The sequence below is a fragment of the Pezoporus flaviventris genome, unplaced genomic scaffold (assembly GCF_033815535.1).
Source record: "Pezoporus flaviventris isolate CSIRO_AGI_PZ_B2104156 unplaced genomic scaffold, CSIRO_AGI_Pfla_v1 ptg000037l, whole genome shotgun sequence".
Taxonomy (NCBI): domain Eukaryota; kingdom Metazoa; phylum Chordata; class Aves; order Psittaciformes; family Psittacidae; genus Pezoporus; species Pezoporus flaviventris.
In genome coordinates this window covers 3,359,573-3,378,459 of record NW_026892585.1, presented here as the reverse complement: position 1 = coordinate 3,378,459, position 18,887 = coordinate 3,359,573, and the positions used below count along the sequence as shown (strand labels likewise).

At 45.9% G+C, this 18,887-nt stretch overlaps 1 long non-coding RNA gene across 1 annotated transcript in view; it reads left to right on the top strand.

Annotated features, from left to right (window-relative positions):
• The window catches only part of LOC133274908 (uncharacterized), a 33,377-nt gene extending 16,971 nt beyond the window's left edge, over positions 1-16,406 (top strand). Inside the window, exons 3-4 of the long non-coding RNA XR_009745329.1 lie at positions 5,106-5,158; positions 15,372-16,406. This is a non-coding gene — a long non-coding RNA (uncharacterized LOC133274908). The remainder of the gene's footprint in view (positions 1-5,105; positions 5,159-15,371) is intronic.
• The last annotated feature ends 2,481 nt before the right edge of the window (positions 16,407-18,887 follow it).

Below are 18,887 nucleotides of genomic sequence, written 5' to 3'. Positions count from 1 at the left end.
TGGCAAGAGGCTCAGCAGCGAGGGGGCACGTGGGTTCTACTTTCCAATTCACTCAGTAGTAAGATGTGAATTTTCCCACCCTGTCACCCAATCTGGGGAAGGAATTGACACCACCAACGTTTTTCCTCTGTTTTCTTCAGCTTTACAGTGCTGCAGCAGAATGAAACTCCAAAAAACTCAAAGTAAAATGATCTGACATTTTCTAAATATCTGTTTCTGCCCAAATTGTTCAATAAATTCAATATGAAACGTGAATAAGATACGTAACAGTGGCTCCAAACTGTCTCAGTGACACAAAATACTATTGACTAGAACAATCATTTTAGGTACCCCTAGGATTGAAGGAGGCAGGAAAAGCTGTTGCATTGACATCCTGGATTTGGAATTTCTCAAGAAAAAAAGGAATAATGCTAATTTTTTAAAATACAATTGTGTCTGCTTGGCTAAAGGAAACGCAGGGGCTTTGAAATGAGGGAAATCTCTACCACAGCCCCACTTGCAGGTGGTTTAGCTGAGCCCTGTGTGCTTCCCCAATCCTAGGGCAAGCAGTTCCCCAGGTTATTGATGTCTTTTGGCCACTGCAAGTCTCTTCCCCCCTACTTATCTGCCTGATGGAGATGTGCAGAGCTGCATGCAGAAGGGGGCCAGGCTCCTTTACAGTGCTGCTTGCCCAGAAGCTGGTTGGCTGAGCCAACAGAAACCCGGGATGAAAGAATATGCACAAAGCTTTGGATTTCTATCATCAAAATGTGCTTGATCTGACTTTTCTCCAATGACCTTTTCAAATGAATTCAGCCCTTGGCACATTTATTATCAGTGAGAAAACATCTGTACCTTTAAGCCTACCCACAATCTTTTCCTTCCATTTCTTGCTTTCTCTGCTTCACTGTCTCTTTCAAGCCTTAGCAACCCTCCTATCTTCCTCCTCTTGCAGTAAATCCCAAATGTGAACAGAAATGTGCCTCGTTCTGTTGCGACAACTAGGGACCCCCCCATTTACATGGGCAGGAACAGCGGTGACATTCAACATCGACACCCAAATCAGATGGAAAAGTGATGCAAAGGATGAGGGGGTGGGCAGACCTTTCTACATTACTATGCGAAGTGATGTACCTTACATTGGATGCATTTTCTTTCTCTTTAAGAATTACATGTCCTTGCTTAGTCCTAACAATCATTGTCCAAACCTCCTTTTTACTTTGAGGAAATTAAAAGCTGTGACTCAGGCTCGTCGCTATCAACATCTCGAATCATTCTTTAATGAAGACAACGAGAATCTTGTCTCTTTGTTTTCACCCAGGCTTCAGTTCAAAGCAGCTTGCTTGAGGATAGCATTTAATTGACCTCAGTGATGGAGCACTTGCAGGGTACCTCTTGCCTAGCAACAACCGCCAGGTAGAGAAGCTTTAATAACTGCTGGGATTTAGGAACCAGACAATGCTATTGTGCAGCCCAAAAGTGAGCCATCACTGCAGGCTGGCTCCACTAACACAACCTTAAGCCAGGGAAGCTGGCTTGTAGGTCATGGTCCCTTGCATTTTGCTGGCTACCCAACTGTGTGAGGGAGGGTTGCTGCAGCCATCAGTAGGTTGCCCCTGGATCTAATGGCATGCCCAATCCTGCAAGCTGTGAGGATAAACCCAAGGATAAGGTAGGCATCCTTCACCACTGAGACACTGCTGGGGCTCCTTGGCTCTCTGAGGAATATGGTACAGGTGTTGTGGCTTTCAGCATTGCATAGACAGCTTGTAGGGCTGCTTTTCCCAAACGGCTTGCACGGAGAGCTATGTGGAAGCTTGACATTGCAGGTGGTGACCAGAACTGTGCCTCTTTGTAAATAAGCAACAGTTACCTGGCCAGGGTTCATTTAATGCTATAATGTATGTTAAGTGATAGAACAACCGAAGCAAAAAAACATGGGGAAAAGGGACAGGCACTTAAATTAAGTGCATCCAAACTCCCTTGAAAAAAAGAGCTTTTCTCTGCATCTTTCAGTTCCTCGCTAAAGAGAGGATTTCCAAAGCCAGCTAGGAGACAAGGTTCATTCTAATAAGCCAACACTGGGGTCAAGTCCTTTGTCTTTTAAATATGGGGCACTTTGGGAAATGAGGCTGACAAAGAGAATAGTCAATATTTCCATTTATCCCCATTCCAGGTACAGAAATGGGCTGCAGAGAGTCTCCGTGTATTGCTAATAACTGAGCATATCCTACATTTGCCTTTCTGCTCTCAGAAATGCCTTTCTGCTGATTTCCAGTAGTCTTTTATTACTCATTTTTGACTGCTTGGGAGCTTTATATCATATATATATGTGTGTGTTTGTGTCTGTATGTGTATAAGGCTCATAACCCATTTGGATGGACTTTGCAGTCTAATCCTCCTATAACATTTTCTTCCCCAAAATCTGTTGCTTTTCTTGCTGTAATCCTCAAGCCAGCCATGACACCAAACAGCATAACTAGAGGAAAGAAGAAAATCTGGTAGCTGCTCCTAGTCCTCCTTTCTCTTGCTTTTCTGACCATCAGCATCCACAGCCACACAAGGGGATGCTACGTGAGAGGTAAGTACAGCCAAGCCTTGCTGCCTGCTGCTGCTGCTGCTTGACAGGAGGGGATGCAGATCCACAGCCATAAGGGCTGAAATGATCTTTTGGGGTGGGCTAAACAGGGGAAAAGAGGAATATTTGAATGGAGAGTGATAAAACCAGAATGTCCTCTCCCAAGTGCTGAAGTATCTCACTTGGACTCTGTTAGCCTCCCTCGCTCTTTTCCACCTTGCTGTGAAATCTGTTTAGACCAGAAACGTACCCAGTTCTTCCTTGCACCATCAAAGTCTTGGACTATAGATGTCTCATGGCCAAGACCTGCTTCATGTTAGCCAAACACCCTTCATGCCTGCAATATATTACCAGCAGAATAACCACACTGAGCATCTGTTTTAGAGCTGAAGCTGCTACCCCCAAGAACAGGGAGACGTGCCACAAACTGGCCTTGTCTTTTGAGGAGTCCTGACTCATGGCTCGCTGGATCTGCCTGGTCTTGGTCAGTGGGGCTTTGTTAAGCTCCAGTACAGCTTGTTTTGTGGTATCTCTATCCTGGTTTCAGCTGGGATGGAGTTAATTTTGCTCCTAGCAGCTGGTGCAGTGATGGGTTTGGGCTTCAGTGTGAGAATACAGCTGAAAACACACTGAGGGTTTAGTTGTTGCTTGGTAGAGCTTACCCTGATCAAGGACTTTGCAGTGTCTCATGTTCTGCCAGTTTCTCTCTCTCTGTTATTTACCTTGCTATATTGATTACTTTATCACAATTATTATTATATTATACTAATACATGTACATATTATATTATACTAATATATATTATACTTATATATGTAGGACTGCCCGGTACTTTGTTACCAGCTGGGGTTAAACCACAACAGTCTCAGACCAGAACAATCCTATGGGCAAAACTGAACCCCTAAGTCTCTACTGTCTTGCTCTGTGGCTGTATCCTGGTCCATGTGAAGCCAGCAGAAGGTATCGGTCTCCTGGTTTGTACTCAGTGGCCTGGTGGAGCCATGCTTTGGTGTTGGTAACAGCCTGAAAGGGAGAAGGCACAGGCTGCTGTACACATCTTACTCTCTGGTGTGCAGTAGGTTTCCCTGCTTCTTCTGCTTTTCTTTCCTGTGCTTTTGCCCAGGAATGTATCTCCATGGGCTTTTGCATCCTCACACAACTGAAGTCAGCCCATGCTCGGAGGCTCAGCTCTAAGGTGGAAGATGGAGAGGTGCAATCAGCACGGAGCCAAGTCCAATACAGAAGCACTGTCCAATGAGGGGCTGTAGCTATTGCAGATCTAACGCTGCCTTAACCTGGCTGTGTTGTTTCTGCCTGGCTCGGAGCACTACCAAGGCAAGACAACATTTCCCTGCAGAAAAAGCATGTAATCTTATTGCTGGTTTGTTAGTCCAAGTCTCTTACAGAAACATGGTTTTCAGACATGTCTAGCTCAAACCTGGAGTAGCTGGCCGTAAGATTTCAGGGGAAATGACATGTTTTCGGAAGCATGCTCCTTTTGGCTTTATTCTGAAGCAGAAACAGGAGTGGATTTTGTTCTCTGCTGCCTGAGCAGGAGTTCGCAGCGACCTTACAGACAGCAGTTGGGTTTATCCCCATTTATACCAGCAGAGAGTTGAATCTGGCTTGCAGTCAAACCAGTAGGTCCATAGGATCTCATTGACACTGGTTTTGAGCACTATCTTTTTAAGGAAAACAAAGGCAGTTGTCTTAATCTGAAGTTCATAATATTTGTAACAATCCAGCTACCCAAAACCACCACCGCTCCCCGAAGTAAAACTCCATTAGAAAAGCCACAATCAAGAGCCTTTTCCTTGTGCCTTGTTGTCCTACGGGAAGGACCAGACCAGTTTCTTCAGGAGGGGGCACAGAGGCTCCAGTGCATGTATACCTCACAAGAAGGGATGGCTGAAGGTTGGACTCGGGCTGAGGAGATTCAATCCCTGCTCTCATACTGGCTGCTTGGCCGAACTCGAGCATCACTTCCATTCCCCCTCTGTCAGATGGGTTTATCGTTCTGCTCAGGCACTACAGGGATGGGGACCAAGCGAGAGCCTGTAGCAAGATGAAGGCTCTCTGATCTTGCAGCTCCTGACATCTGTGGCTACTCTGGTAACAAAAAGGGCACTGGTGTAAGTGGCTTTTTGATGAGGAAACTGCAATGAGACCTGAAATGAACTGAGACCACCTGCTTGTTTGCCTTAACAATGGAACTGAACAGAGAACAGGGCCTTTTTATTTCTAACAGGTTTGATCTGGGAACAGGAACCCTGAGTCTTTGGGGGGTGAGGGTTATCTCTTCACATTAATACCCATGCTGCTCCCCAGGAGCATTCCTTTGCCTTTTGCTTGTCTCCTTTCCCCCCTTCTCCCTTAATTCCCTATTTCTCTTCCTCTTCTCCTGCTTTTCTTTTCTTCCTTCCTTCAGTTCTCAGAGGTTTTTCAAAGCAAGGCTATCGGTTACAATCACAGCCTGCTTCCACACACAGCGACTGCGGCTCTGCGCTCACATTCTAACCCAAATGTTGTTTTCCCATCTCACCTCTAGGTGGTTGAAATAAGCAGAATGCCTGAAGACACCGAGGAGCACATTTCTAATGGGTAAGGGAGGGAGATAAAGGAAAATTAACAGCCATGAGACTCGCAGGGGTACTGGGAGAGGGTACCACTCCTTTCCTGCCCTGCAGGTACCAAGCTGCCTATTGCCTAATCTGGCGACTGGTCTTCTTGCACTGATGTGCTGGTGCCTATATTCACACTGTAATCAGCATCCACCTCCTGGCTACAGTTTAGATTGGATTAGGGCGTGAGTTTCCTTCTCACTTTACAGTCAACATGAGCAAATGCTTTGTTTATCAAAGCAATCGGAGCGATGCCTAATGGAAAGCACTAGATCTATCCAGAACAATTAGAGCCATGGAATAGATGCCTTACAATAACGGGAAATCTATTCTGCTAAAAGCTTCCTTTAGGATCATTATCTAGAGACCTGCTAACCCTGTAATTGTTCCCTCAGCACAAGCATCCTCTTCAGAGAAAAATAAAGACCATAGTGGTTTGCATCAGAGTACGAGCAGCCTGGCTGGCTGCTGCTGTGATGCAGGCAGCTCCCCATGTGAATGCCTTCCCCACATGAGAAAATGTATCCTGAGAGCTTTGCAACTGGATTTCCTTACTAGTGCACATCCTTATTTACTAACATTGGAGGGAAGGGTACCTCTGTGTCCAATAGCCTCTTATATTTCTTTTTAACTAACAGAAGAGTTTCGTCTAAATCAATCCCAAATGTACGTTACCAAAGAGTGAGACCGATGTCTGTATAATTGCTTATGCATTGTGGCCTTTCAGTTCCTAAAAGGGAGCTGTAAGAAAGATGGGGAGAGACCTTTTAGCAGGACCTGTTGTGACAGTACAAGGGGAGATAGTTTTAAACTAAAAGAGGGAGATTGAGGCTGGATGTGGGGAAGGAATTCTGTACAATGAGGGTGGTAAAACACTGGTACAGGTTGCCCAGAGAGGCGGTGGATGAACCATCCCTGGAGACATCCCAGGCCAGGCTGGATGTGGTTCTGGGCAACCTGATCTGGTTGAAGATGTCCCTGCTCATTGCAGGGGGTTGGAACTGGATGAGCTTTGAAGGTCTCCTCCAACCCAAACCATTCTGTGAGTCTATGACCCTATGATTTATAGATGACCCTAAAGATAATGTAACTCCAAGCCCTCTGCCACAGTCAGGGACAAGTCTCTGATATCTGTTTGTGAAAAGCTGCTTGTTTTCTTCTTATTTTATACATGGACAAGACACATCTCTTGTATTTCAAGTGTATTTTTCCTATCAATGACTTTTATAATGTTTATAACTTTTTTTAGTCTCGCTACTTGGAGAATACTTTATGTCAACACACTTTATCTTCAAACTTCCTCCCAGACTTGTTGCTATGGCTCTTGTCACGTGCATGGTAGCTCAGCCTAGGAGTAGGCATGGCTTGGTATCTGCAGGGCTGGGACTCAGCCCTGTCTTTGTCTCCAGCTGGTTGGAGCCTCTGCCTTGGGCTCAGCCTACCTAAGTTACCACAGAGGTCACTCCTGGTCTGTCTCAGCCACCGAATGGGCTGTTAAAACGATTGACACCTGAATATTATCACAGAAACCTCTTTTAGTTTATTTAAACAAGCATCAAACCTTTCCTGATAGAGCTTTGGCACTTACAACAAGAGCAAAACAATAATAATGAGCCAAAAATGCAGATAAATGGACAAATAACAGCAGGACAGTCAGGCTTGCAAAGGAGATGATGCTTCACGTATCTCCCATGGTTAATCCCAGGAGGCACCTCAGTTCAACTGGATACCCTTGGGAAGGCGGTGAGCAATGAGCAATGGAGGAGGTGGAATCAGAGGAGAAATGCTTTATCAAGCGGATATTTGAGTGTGTTAACAATAGGAGGGAAAACAAAGGCTGGGCAGGTGAGTAATATCTGTGGCGAAGCAAAAACCTGCAGAGGATGAAAGATAGGGATGAAGCCAGGAGAGAGCCCTGTGCTGATAGGGAATGAGAACCTGAAGTCAGGGCCAGAGCTCAGCAACCTACAGCCCTTGTTTAAATCCTGGCTAGAGCACAAAGTGCCTGCATGCCTTTGAGCCGGTCGTTCTGGGCAGTAGATTGCACTAACCATGGCAACCTATGAATTGGAGCTAAAATCATCACTCTTCGTATGCCTGCCTGCCAGTGGGGCACCTCCTGGTGTCCTGCTCCTCTGCCAGAGCCTGCCCTCAAGCCTGCCCCTGTAAATCAATGCAATCAAAACAACTTCATAGCTGTCCTGGCTCTTCTGCATTAGCAAAGCCTCCCACCACATCAGTAATACCCAGTGTTCACAACAGAGCGATATGTGGTATGATTTCCCAGGGAAAATCCCCCAGGAAAGAGGTTTTAAGCGTGCAGAGGGAGGCCTTTCCTCATCCATAGTACATTTCACACCAAAATAAGGATTTGATGGGGTAGTTTGGGGGTTATACTATATTGGTTGTATTATTATGGCTGGCAGTGCTCAAGGCTGGGTTGGATGGGACTTGGAGCAACCTGGTCTAGTGGAAGGTGTCCCTACCTGTAGAACTGGATGAGATTTAAGGGCCTTTCCAACCCAAACCGTTCCACGATTCTATGACTATTGTATTATATGGGGGTGCTTGGGGGTGTTTTTTTAAGGCATCTTAATGATTTCAAGATCAGCAAGCCCCTAACTGGTTTATCATCACCCTTGAAATTCTCATGGTGGTTGATGGTAATAATTATGCTTCAGCTTTTAGGAAGCCCTAAACATTCGGTTTCAAGGCAGTGTTGTTGCTATGACATTCCCAGGAGCTTTAGACCACAATGAGCAGGGAATTTACTGAGGGATGATGCAACACTAAAAAGCTGCTGTCTCTGGAAGGCAGCAGAGACCTTAGGAAGGTAGGTCTTGTGGTCTGGCCACACTGCATCAAGGAAGCCCTTTTTATTTCTCTTTACTGCTGCTAACTGGCTAAAGAAGCTCTTAAATGCCTGTCAGCAGGACAAAAAGGATGCTGTTTATCTGCTGGGAATGCGTTACAGAAAGGGAGATGCCAGAATTCGGAGGGAATAATGCCTTTTGTACAGCAGTCTGATGCTGTGTGCATCAGCTGCACTTGAAGGACTGGAAAAACACGTACAAACAGACAAGCCCTAAGCCAATATCCATTTGAATTTTACATACATCCACTCCAGATGTGCTGTCACACCTTTTGCATTCATTTGCTTGCAGGTATGGGGGAAATCGTGGTTTCCACATTCAAATTAAACCCAGAAGAGTATTTTCAAAGTTTGTATTTCTGCCTCTTTAAAAAATAAGCATTTCCTTCAGGTTTATGGATGTTTGCACTGGAAGGGACTGCAGATTTATTTAGTCAGGGAATAAAAATGACATCACTTGATTTATTTGAGCAGCCACTAGAAAACAAAGTGCATATTAAGGAAGGTGAGTGATTACTTAAAATGAACATTCAATCTACAGAGCGGTAGGATCATTAAGATGTATCAAAAAAACTTAACTAAGGAATGCATCGAAAAGAAAAGTGTGATCCTCCGTCAATTATTGTATAAATGGGAGAAAAGACCGCATTAATTGTATAAATTATTCATCCTTTTATTTGCTCAGTGGTGATGAGTAGCAATAATAGCTTTCTGTCTCAGATGACAAAGAAATTTTGGTTATTATCCTTACTATGGCAAAGTAACTGGGGAATAAAGGGAAATGTCTTGGAGCATTTCTAAGTTTATTGGGGAGATCTTGTTGTCCACTGGGTTTTCTTCTCTCTGCTGTTCCACACAGCACTGGTGAGCCTGTCTCATGGACAAAGCTTTTGGAAACTTGACTGATGAAAATCAGAGAATCCCAGACTGGTTTGGGTTGGAAAGGACCTTAAAGCCCATCCAGTTCCAAACCCCTGCCACGGGCAGGGACACCTCACACCAGACCAGGTTGCTCCAAGCCCCTGTGTCCAACCTGGCCTTGAACACTGCCAGGGATGGGGCAGCCACAGCTTCTCTGGGCACCCTGTGCCAGCGCCTCAGCACCCTCACAGGGAAGAGCTTCTGCCTTAGATCATGGGTACCTCCTGTGGTACAGCGCTGTTTCCTTGAATGATGGTGATGATGATGGTGACTTCCTTGCTGTACAGTTATATTTTCAGATATTCAGCTTGGACTTTTATTAAAGAATCATGCATTGCAATACATGCATGCAATACATCTGCCCTGGGCAGATCCAGCATTAATTCATGCTATCTGCATAAGGTTGTTGACTTCTGCAGAGGAACGTTTGTCCCAGTGAACTGCTGAGCACTAATAATTTCTTCTACTTGGAGCTGCTGTATAGTGAGAAATGAGGAACTGCTTTTCCATTTAGCATAGGCCATCATGTTATGTAACTTACCACTGCTGAAATAACCCGAGGGGCATTCAGCCTCCATGCAATGAACATGGCACTGAGCAGAGCAATCAGTCTGAATCACATCAACAGTCTCTGTGCCCCTCCAGGAAAGCTGCTGGCCTCACCGGTTGCCTGGGGACACTGGATAAGGATTCAGTGCATGATCAGGAGGTATAAAAGGATGCTCTGAGCTGCGACACCTTGTGTAGCTCCCAGAAAAAGCCACCTGACAGCACAGAGGTCTTCAGTACTATTTCAGGAGGCAGTTACCATCTGTGTACCGAATGCTTCCAAGTGGTGAAGCTGTAGGAACACTCACTAGGATTTTCAGCTGGGTTTGCCTCCCAGCTTGAAGCTAGGGAGTTTTTACTGCCTGCCAGTAAGGAGGGGATGGCAAAGGTGTCTCACCTCCTTGTTTGTCCCCACCAGAAGTCTCTCCTGAATTGATGGGAACAGACCTGGTTACCCCATTGTTCTCCCTGGGGACTCGAGGATGTCACACCTCCTTGTGCTGCTCTTAGTACACAACCTGGTACAGATGCAGTGCCCTAGAGAGTTTGTTCTCTCTCCTCCTGTTTTATGTACAGCTTTGCCTTGCACCTAAGGTTTGGTCTTTAAAGTACAAGCTTGGGGATTCGTGAACATCTCATCTCTGTGGCAGAAGGACACCAGTATGTATTATAAAGTTAGTACCGAAAAGAGCAGTGGATGATCTATGGACACAAAAATAGAGCTTAAGCTAGCCCCAGGACTGTATGTGCTCAGTATGAACAGGTTCTACAGAAAGTTTCTGCTGATCTGTGCCCTTTCAGCATCCAGGATATCTGTCTTCTGGGAGGAGGCCAGCTCTTCCGAAACCCAGCTCCATTCCCCAGAGGGTAAAGCAGCCTCCTCTCCAGCTGCTTTTGAGAACAAGAGGCATACTGAAGTCAACAGCTTCAACCAACAGTACAATTTCTCACGCTTACACAATCTCTATTGCCACAGCATCAGAGAACCAGCCCCACACCCCCAGTTTTCAATGTCTTTCATCACTGATGAAAAAGGTGTTGCTATTTTTCCTTGTTAAGCATTTGGCAACCGAGGCACAGAAGGGCTAAGATTGCATCTGCACAACGCAATGCAGCTCTCAACCAGCAGGATCTAAGATACAAGGATCTAAAGACACAAAACCCAGTACAGCCCAGTAAGTTCTCCACTAAGTTCATTCACCCCACCAAAGAGCAGGGCTATAGAGGGGCATGGTGAGGATGGGTGGGAAGTGATGGGAAGACATCTAATTACTGCCAAGTCTAAGGACTGACTGCACTGCTCCCATTCCTGAGCAGGCTGTTAAATATCCTGCTTTGTTCCTACAAACCCCAGTTAGGATGCACGCCATGGATTCCTAGAGAACCAAATTCAAATCTAGATGCCAGCCTCTTAGCTTGGCACCCTGAAACCTGCGCAAATCATCACAGCAGCGTTAGAAGCCACTTGAACAAGTGTAAATGCAACATCATCATGTCCAGCTCTCCAAGGCTTTGGTGATCTAAGTGCACACTTTTCAGTTGAAACCAAATGTTAACGCTTCACGTTATCCTGTAGGGCAGAATCTCATTTTTTGGATACATTCTACATAAGTTAAAATAGCTTCAGCAAATGCTCATTTCTTCCTCATTCAACATTCCAGGAAAGCCTTAGCAGTTTTATGTGTGGAATAAGAACTTTAGCTGCAGTTTTCCTGGACCATCTGCTGCAGCTGCACCTGCAGCAAGACCACAAAGTCTCGTTAAAGCCCAATGGTCTTTAATCACTGATCATTAGTGATTAGTGGACAGGGCCTACCCTTGTCCACCTTAGATGACAAATATGTTGCCAGAGTGGGACTGGGTATGACTGCCAACAGAAAATCCCTGCTTGGGAGCTTTATAAATCCATGATGAAAGGACCATCAGTGCCAGGCACATTTGGTGTCTGAGTCAACTGGCTCATTTCAGTACCTAACACAACCCATTTAAAGGCAGACTATTATGCAGAAAGCACCTGATTCACTTTCCTAAGGAAGCTGTAGTGCAGCTCAAGGGGGAAACCTCACTGTCTCAAGCTCTTCCCAACTTCACTATGTTTGCATCAGGACAGCTAAGAGTGCAGGCACATCACTAATAGCTCCCTTACAGAAAGGACCCATTACATATGCCAGCGTGAGAGCCATGGGGAAGTGCTGGTCTCCCCATGGATTCCCTTATGTGACTCACGCTGTCTCTGCTAAGCATCCATAGGGCATTTGTGTTATTCCGTAGCACTGTCCTATTCTACAAGTTGTTTACCACACACACTATTTATATCTTTTATCAGAGCTTGAACATCTGTACCAGAGATGTCTGTATAAAGCGACAAAGGATACGTATGCAATAAATAACCAGTCCTTACCCACTGCGGAATGTTCCTGCTGTTAAGCTGGTTTGTTATGATTTCACTCAGCAACAGATAAAGATGATGGAATATGACTTCTCCCTGACAAAAACTTGGGTTTCTTCCCAGAGGCTTAGAAGTGCCCAAGCCTCTAGACTGTCCCTGCTGTCTCCTCTGCCTGTCTGTGTGACATATGATGAGCATTCTCTTCCTACGCAAGCAGGTTATTCCTTTCAGGCCACAACGTCTCACATGGTAATGTTTTATGCTGAACCACCCCTGACAACCATTTGGGAGCAGATGGACACAATCCAGCCACTTTGGCTTGCAGATGTTTTTTCTTCCCCTGCATTTTGCATAGCAGCCTCTCATGAAGTCCTGCTTCTATTTCTTTTTCCTGGGAAAACTCCCTTTAAAATGCGAGCAAGAAGAAAACAATAACTTCATACCAAAACCAAACCAAATGTACAACTCCAAGATGACTGTTTCTGGAAGCAAATCCCACTCTTCACCTTTAGGTGAATCCGTAACCTGTACAGAATGAGCAGTGGCCAGGGGCAGGGTCCCCATCGCCTTCTTTGCTCAGGGTGCAGCTTTCCACATCCCCTCTCTGCTTTGCTGCTCCATCCAGCCCCACCGGTGAAGACTCAGGCAAAGACTGCAGGGTAAGACTTTGCACATGTAACTTGCTCAAAGCCCTGCTGAATCTCACTCTTACTCTATCACTAACCAGGGTGTGCATTCAAGGGCTGTAAGCAGCCCCTGTGCTTCCTACAATCCACCTAACCACCAGGAAGAGCTTGGAAAGAATGAAGCTTTTGGCCAAAATGATGTGCTGCATGACTTCAGCCTATGGAAGACCGACTGGGGGACTCCAGAATATTCCATGGGTCGTTATTATAGCTGGGCCTGTTTCTTTCCTCTTTTATGATGAGCAATAATGTATATATTATGACAAGTCATGAAGAGCTGCAATGATAGGTTAGCCCCATAAGTATCCTTGCTAAACAGTGCAATAAGTAGCTCCCAAATAAAGCAAATGGGTGTTTTTCAGCACAGATACACTTCAAGTCAGGAAACTCGAATTTCAAGAACAGCCTTAAGCAACTGCCGAACTCAAAAGCAACGGGACTTAAATACATGCAAATAATTCCATTTTAATGTAGGAAATTCTGTTCTATCCTGCAGAGACGGACTTAATCCTGTGCCCAGAGGGTTTAATGGACTAGAGCCAGTGTCAGTGCCACACTGATCACGCTGATTACAAAGTTATCTAAGTATATACCTACATTTATCAGAAGGGGGCCTGACTTCTTTGCACCTTGGCATTTATGTTTGCTCCCTTCCCCTGCTCCTCCTTAGCCTCTTCCCCCAAGCAGTGGGGAAGGTTGCTGGGGCTCACACTTCCATAATACAACATGTGGGGCTGTTGTTGGCAGGCAATAAAAATCCCTTCTCCTTCCATGTTTGTTGAGGTAGTTACGAGAGTCCAACTCCTTCTCCTCCTCCACACAGTGGCCACAAACAGCAGAGAGGTGTCTCATCCCATGAACGCCGTGTGCCATATTACTATAGCTGGCTATGCCTGCTAGGATTGAAGCAGAGGTAATAGTAAGTTTGGTTCTCTTGGACAGAGACAAGGGAACGTAGAAAGTTCTTTGGTCTTTCCTTAGTACTAACCGGGTCTGCTGGCACGATGCAACTACTGTACGAGGGACATAGAGCACTTCCCTAAAGCATGGTAAGTGAAACCAGCTTAAACAATGAATATGCTATCACACCTTTCCAGGCCTGCCTCAGGAGGCAGCTCACTCTCTATTCCAGTAATGAGCTTCAGATAGTGAAGAAAATACCCATGGGATTCGGTAGGGCTGACAAATGCCATATTTCCTGTGCTTTTGCAAGACTGGGCTTACCATTCTCCTCACTCAGCTCACGCTGAGCTGAGCTTCCAGCATGGGGAAGCAGATGTTGTACATTATAAGGGGTCTAGAGCACCTCCTGTATGGAGACAGGCTGAGAACATTGGGGCTGTTCAGCCTGGAGAAGAGAAGCTGCGTGGAGACCTCAGAGCAGCTTCCAGTGTCTGAAGGGGGCTACAAGGATGCTGGAGAGGGACTCTTCATCAGGGACTGTAGTGATAGGACAAGGGGTGATGGGTTCAAACTGAAACAGGGGAAGTTCAGGTTAGATCTAAGGCAGAAGCTCTTCCCTGTGAGGGTGCTGAGGCGCTGGCACAGGGTGCCCAGAGAAGCTGTGGCTGCCCCATCCCTGGCAGTGTTCAAGGCCAGGTTGGACACAGGGGCTTGGAGCAACCTGGTCTGGTGTGAGGTGTCCCTGCCCATGGCAGGGGTTTGGAACTGGATGATGTTAAGGTCCTTTCCAACCCAAACCAGTCTGGGGTTCTATGATTCCTTGATTGGTATTCTCAGCTGCAGCAGAACCAGAGAGCCAGTGCACACCAGTTACACCAGTACGTCAGATCCCAATATATCACAGCTATGTTCACCCCTGTCTGATGTGTACAGACACCAACAGCCCTGGGTTCTGTTTCCTCTAACAGATCCTCTTCTCCGTTCCAGTCTCTGCTACCTTTTGCTTATGGATTTGCAATTTCTGTGGAGCAAGGCTGGCTGTCAGTGCTGGCCAAGGGTGAAGCTGCCCATGTTACATATGGTCCTTAGGCATGACCACAATATATAAAGCAGCTGCTTGACCTGATCTGTTTAATAACAGAGATGAAATACTTGGAAATTCAGCTGGAATACCCAGTGAGTGCCCTACATCTCCCCAGCACAGGGTACCCATCTGGTGCTCTTTGGGCAGCTGGATGAGTGTCACACAGCTGGCTGAAAGCTGCTTTGGTTTACACAGCGAGAGCAAATGCTATCTCATACAGCAGCTGCGTTTCAAGCACCATCAACTGCATCTTGATCACTCCCTTTGAGCCTGCATCAGCTCTGGTACCACCTGCCTCATGGACATCTGCACTGAATACACACCCCATCATTTCAGGATTATCTGAGCTTGGTTTGCCATTGACAGCACAGGGTTAGAAACAACCAACCTAAATATTACTCCAGTGAACTTTCTCTCCTTGGGACAAAGAGCACATTTACGCGTGTCTCTCTCCGTGTGAGGTTATTGGACATCGTCCCCAGGCTGACCATGGGGGTCTGTGCCCATACAGCTGCCTGTATGGTTATCCCTTGAATGATTTCATTCTAGGTGGGAAAAAAGTAGAGAGCTGAACGTCTCATTGACAACTATTGGCAGGAACAGCACTGGAAAGACAGAGGAAAACCTCTGTCTTTGAGGTTTTCATTTAGGTGCGTTACACACACTGAATGTGGGGGTAAAGAAGCTGAAGTGGGAGATTTGCTCCTCAAAAGTAAGGAGGTTTAGAATTCTTCTGCTTCTATTTATAGATTTTCAGTGTTTTCTTCTAACTGACTCTGTAATTTATAGGGCATTTCCAGGCAAAGGATATGACTCCCACAGACAAAGCAGAGGAATACTTTTGACTAAGCAGCACGTACATGTTTTTCCTCATTTTATCGCATCTTTATCTCTGGATTCCCTGGCTAAATTCACCTTTCCAAGATGACTAAGGCCCGCTCTGCCTCAGCAGTGTATCAACATCACTGTGGTCAGTGAAGCTCACCACTGAAGGACGATACCCAGCTCGTGAAGTGGCTGCTAAAAGCATTTAAAGTCTTGCCTAAGAAGAATGCAATAAAACCAACAAATAATGCTAACAAGGATTAAGCCTTCTGATTTTCTACACCATTTCCAGCTGGACCAGGGCACTGCACATTAAGCTAATGAGAGGTAAAAGCCAAATTAGTCAGGTTTGATGGAGCTTTCATTGCCCATTGATGGCAGAGGCAATTATTCCTCAGTCTCTGTGAGCTTCAGTCCATAGACTCACATACCATAGGAAGCTGATCCAGTAGGGCTGACCTGCAAATCTGATGTGCCCAACTCTTGTCCTTTTCTAAGACAATGACTGTAGAAGAGGGAGGAGGAATGCAAAATGATGTCTGCTGCTCTAGCTCACCTCCAGCCTGAGTTCATAGGTCTGCTTACAAACGCTTTCATATTTATCCCACATTAGGACCAAATACTTCTATATTTAACCTATATTAGGACCAAATGCCTTGAATCCCGTGTTCAGTTCTGGCCCTCAGTACAAGAGAGACATTGAGATGCTGGAGTGGGGCCAGAGAAGGGCAATGGAGCTGGTGCAGGGCCTGGAGCACAAGTGTGATGGGGAACGGCTGAGGGACCTGGGGGGTTCAGTGTGGAGAAGAGAAGGCTCAGGGGGGACCTGATCGCTCCCTACAACTGCCTGAGAGGAGGTTGTAGTGAGGTGGGGTCGGTCTCTGCTCCCAAGGAACAAGGGACAGGACAAGAGGAAACGGCCTCAAGCTGCACCAGGGCAGGTTTAGATGGAGCTGAGGAACAATTCCTTCCCCAGAGGGTGCTCAGGCATTGGACCAGGCTGCCCAGGGCAGGGCTGCAGTCACCGTCCCTGCAAGTGTTCACACAGCGTGGAGACGAGGCCTCAGTGCCATGGGTTAGTGGTGGCCTTGGCAGTGCTGGGAACGGTTGGACTGGGTGAGCTTAAAGGGCTTTTCCAGCCTGGTTCATTCTATGATTCTAAATCAAGACCCTTCCCATCACTGTCAATGTACAAGCATAATCAAAAAGAGGGGAAAACCAGAAATGTCTTAAGCACACACACACACAAAAAGAAAGATGGAACAATTAAAACCAAATTATTCATCTTCAATAAAAAGAGCAACTTTGGGAATTGTTCAGCAGCTGCATCAGCCAAAACAGGCACATGGACAAAGTGACAGCAAGTGACACAAGAATATTCACCTTCTCAAGAAAATACACTGAAGGGAGCGCTGATAGCTGTTTCCAAGGAAACTTTGGTTAAAAGATGTGTAAAGAGAGGGGTGAAGGGGAGGTGGGTTTAAGATTTTACTTTGTTTATCATCGTCCTCCCCTGATTTGATTGGTAATAAATTAACCCAATTCCCCCAAGTCAAACCTGGTTTGCCCATGATGGTAATAGCAGAGTGATCTCTCCCCATCCTCATCTCGAACCAGAAGCCTTTTCTTCTATTTTCTCTCCCCTGCCCAGTTTAAGGAGCAATAGAGCAGCTTTGGTGGGCTTATGCAAAAAACAAGTCAATGCAAAATGCCCTTGCTTTGTGTTGGTGGTTTTCTTTCCCCATAGAGTTATGCGTACAGTCAATGACCTGAAGTGGTCATTTCTGCATGCTTTCCCATGCCAAATATCTTAAGCATCTTAATCCAGCTATCTGCGCTGTTTATGCAACAGTAGATGTGCAAATCCACTAGGAAGTGACTCTCGTGTCTAGCCAGTCTGTCCTTATACAACCCTCTCAACCCTATGGAGGAGCACTCACTCTCCCATCCCTCTGCCCATCATCTCCAAGTCAGAGGGAACAGAAGAGAGCTGCCTCAGAGAGATGTCAGTCTGGCTGGTGAATGCTTACACAGCTTACAAAGAGAATGACATGACTCCATGCTCCTTTGGAAATGCTGGTGACCAGAGGAGTGACTGGGGAGAACCTAAGAGCAGCCAGACCTACATCAGAATTACAAAGAACAGAATAAAGAATAGCAATAGACATAAACCCACATCCGTTTTAGGAAGTCTAACACACTGTTTCCATGCTTCGATCTGGAAAACAAAGGAACTGTAAGGTAACATAAATCTGATGTAAGTGGGAAAGTGCTTAACTTTATGAAGTAAGACACAACTAACATTAACTAAAAGCTGTGAGTTGGCCAAAAGCCTTCCTATTTCTCCCATAGGAGAAAATAACCCCCCTAACCCTTCCTTGTTTCCTTATGTTAATGAAATGGCATCAGAATTGATTTGGGCCCCTAAGAAATTGTTCTGTTCCTCCTCATGTGCTGTAAAACTCCCACCCCTTCACTTCTCCACAGTGATATAAGCAGTTCATTACTTTCATATGAACACGGGCCATGTAGAATCATAGCATGGTTAGGGCTGGGAAGGACCTTGAGATCATCTAAAGGTATAAAGATATCTAAAGACTGAAAGCTGTAGTATGCAGAAGACCACTCAACAACAGGTTTATTTATGCAAGAGGTGTAAAGATCACCCAGGAGAGCTGAGTACCCTCACCACCAGCTTAAATCAGCGAGAGCAAAGGGTCTTCAGTCTTCCTTATGGCTTGGTTTAAATCTGAAATAGGTCTTGCACTTCTGACACCATTTTGCCTTCTCTCCTTCTTTGAATGTGAATATTCCTGTGCACATTTCTGTAGCAGCCGGGTGCTGTTGTGGGCTGGTGTAACAGTACTGGGGTTTATAACGATACTGCCAAAGAAACAAATGCTCCAAAGCAACTGCAGGGAATTACTAGAAAATGAGCTGCCTGAGGTTAGCAAGGCATTTACTGACCTGGCAAACATCTACTCCTGACCACGACACAATGGTTTCTGCTCAGGTTTTCATTGCAAAGTTCCCAAACATTCAAGAAGCAGGGTACAAAATGCTGGGAGGAGCCTTCTTCTGTGTGAAACGTGGCACCTCCAGAGAACCCCAGACTGGTTTGGGTTGGAAAGGACCTTAAAATCATCCAGTTCCAACCCCTGCCATGGGCAGGGACACCTCACACCAGACCAGGTTGCTCCAAGCTCCTGTGTCCAACCTGGCCTTGAACACTGCCAGGGATGGGGCAGCCACAGCTTCTCTGGGCACCCTGTGCCAGCACCTCAGCACCCCAATTGTAAAAGCTTTCTTCTTATCTCTGAATCTCCTCTCATTTATTTTAAACCATTACTCCTTGTCCTACTGCTATAGGATGTACTCAAAACCCGTCTCCATCTTTGTTATAAGCCCTTTTAAGTACTGAAAGGCCACAATAAGGTCTCCCCCCCCACCTATGCGTGAGTAGATGGGACCGTACATCAG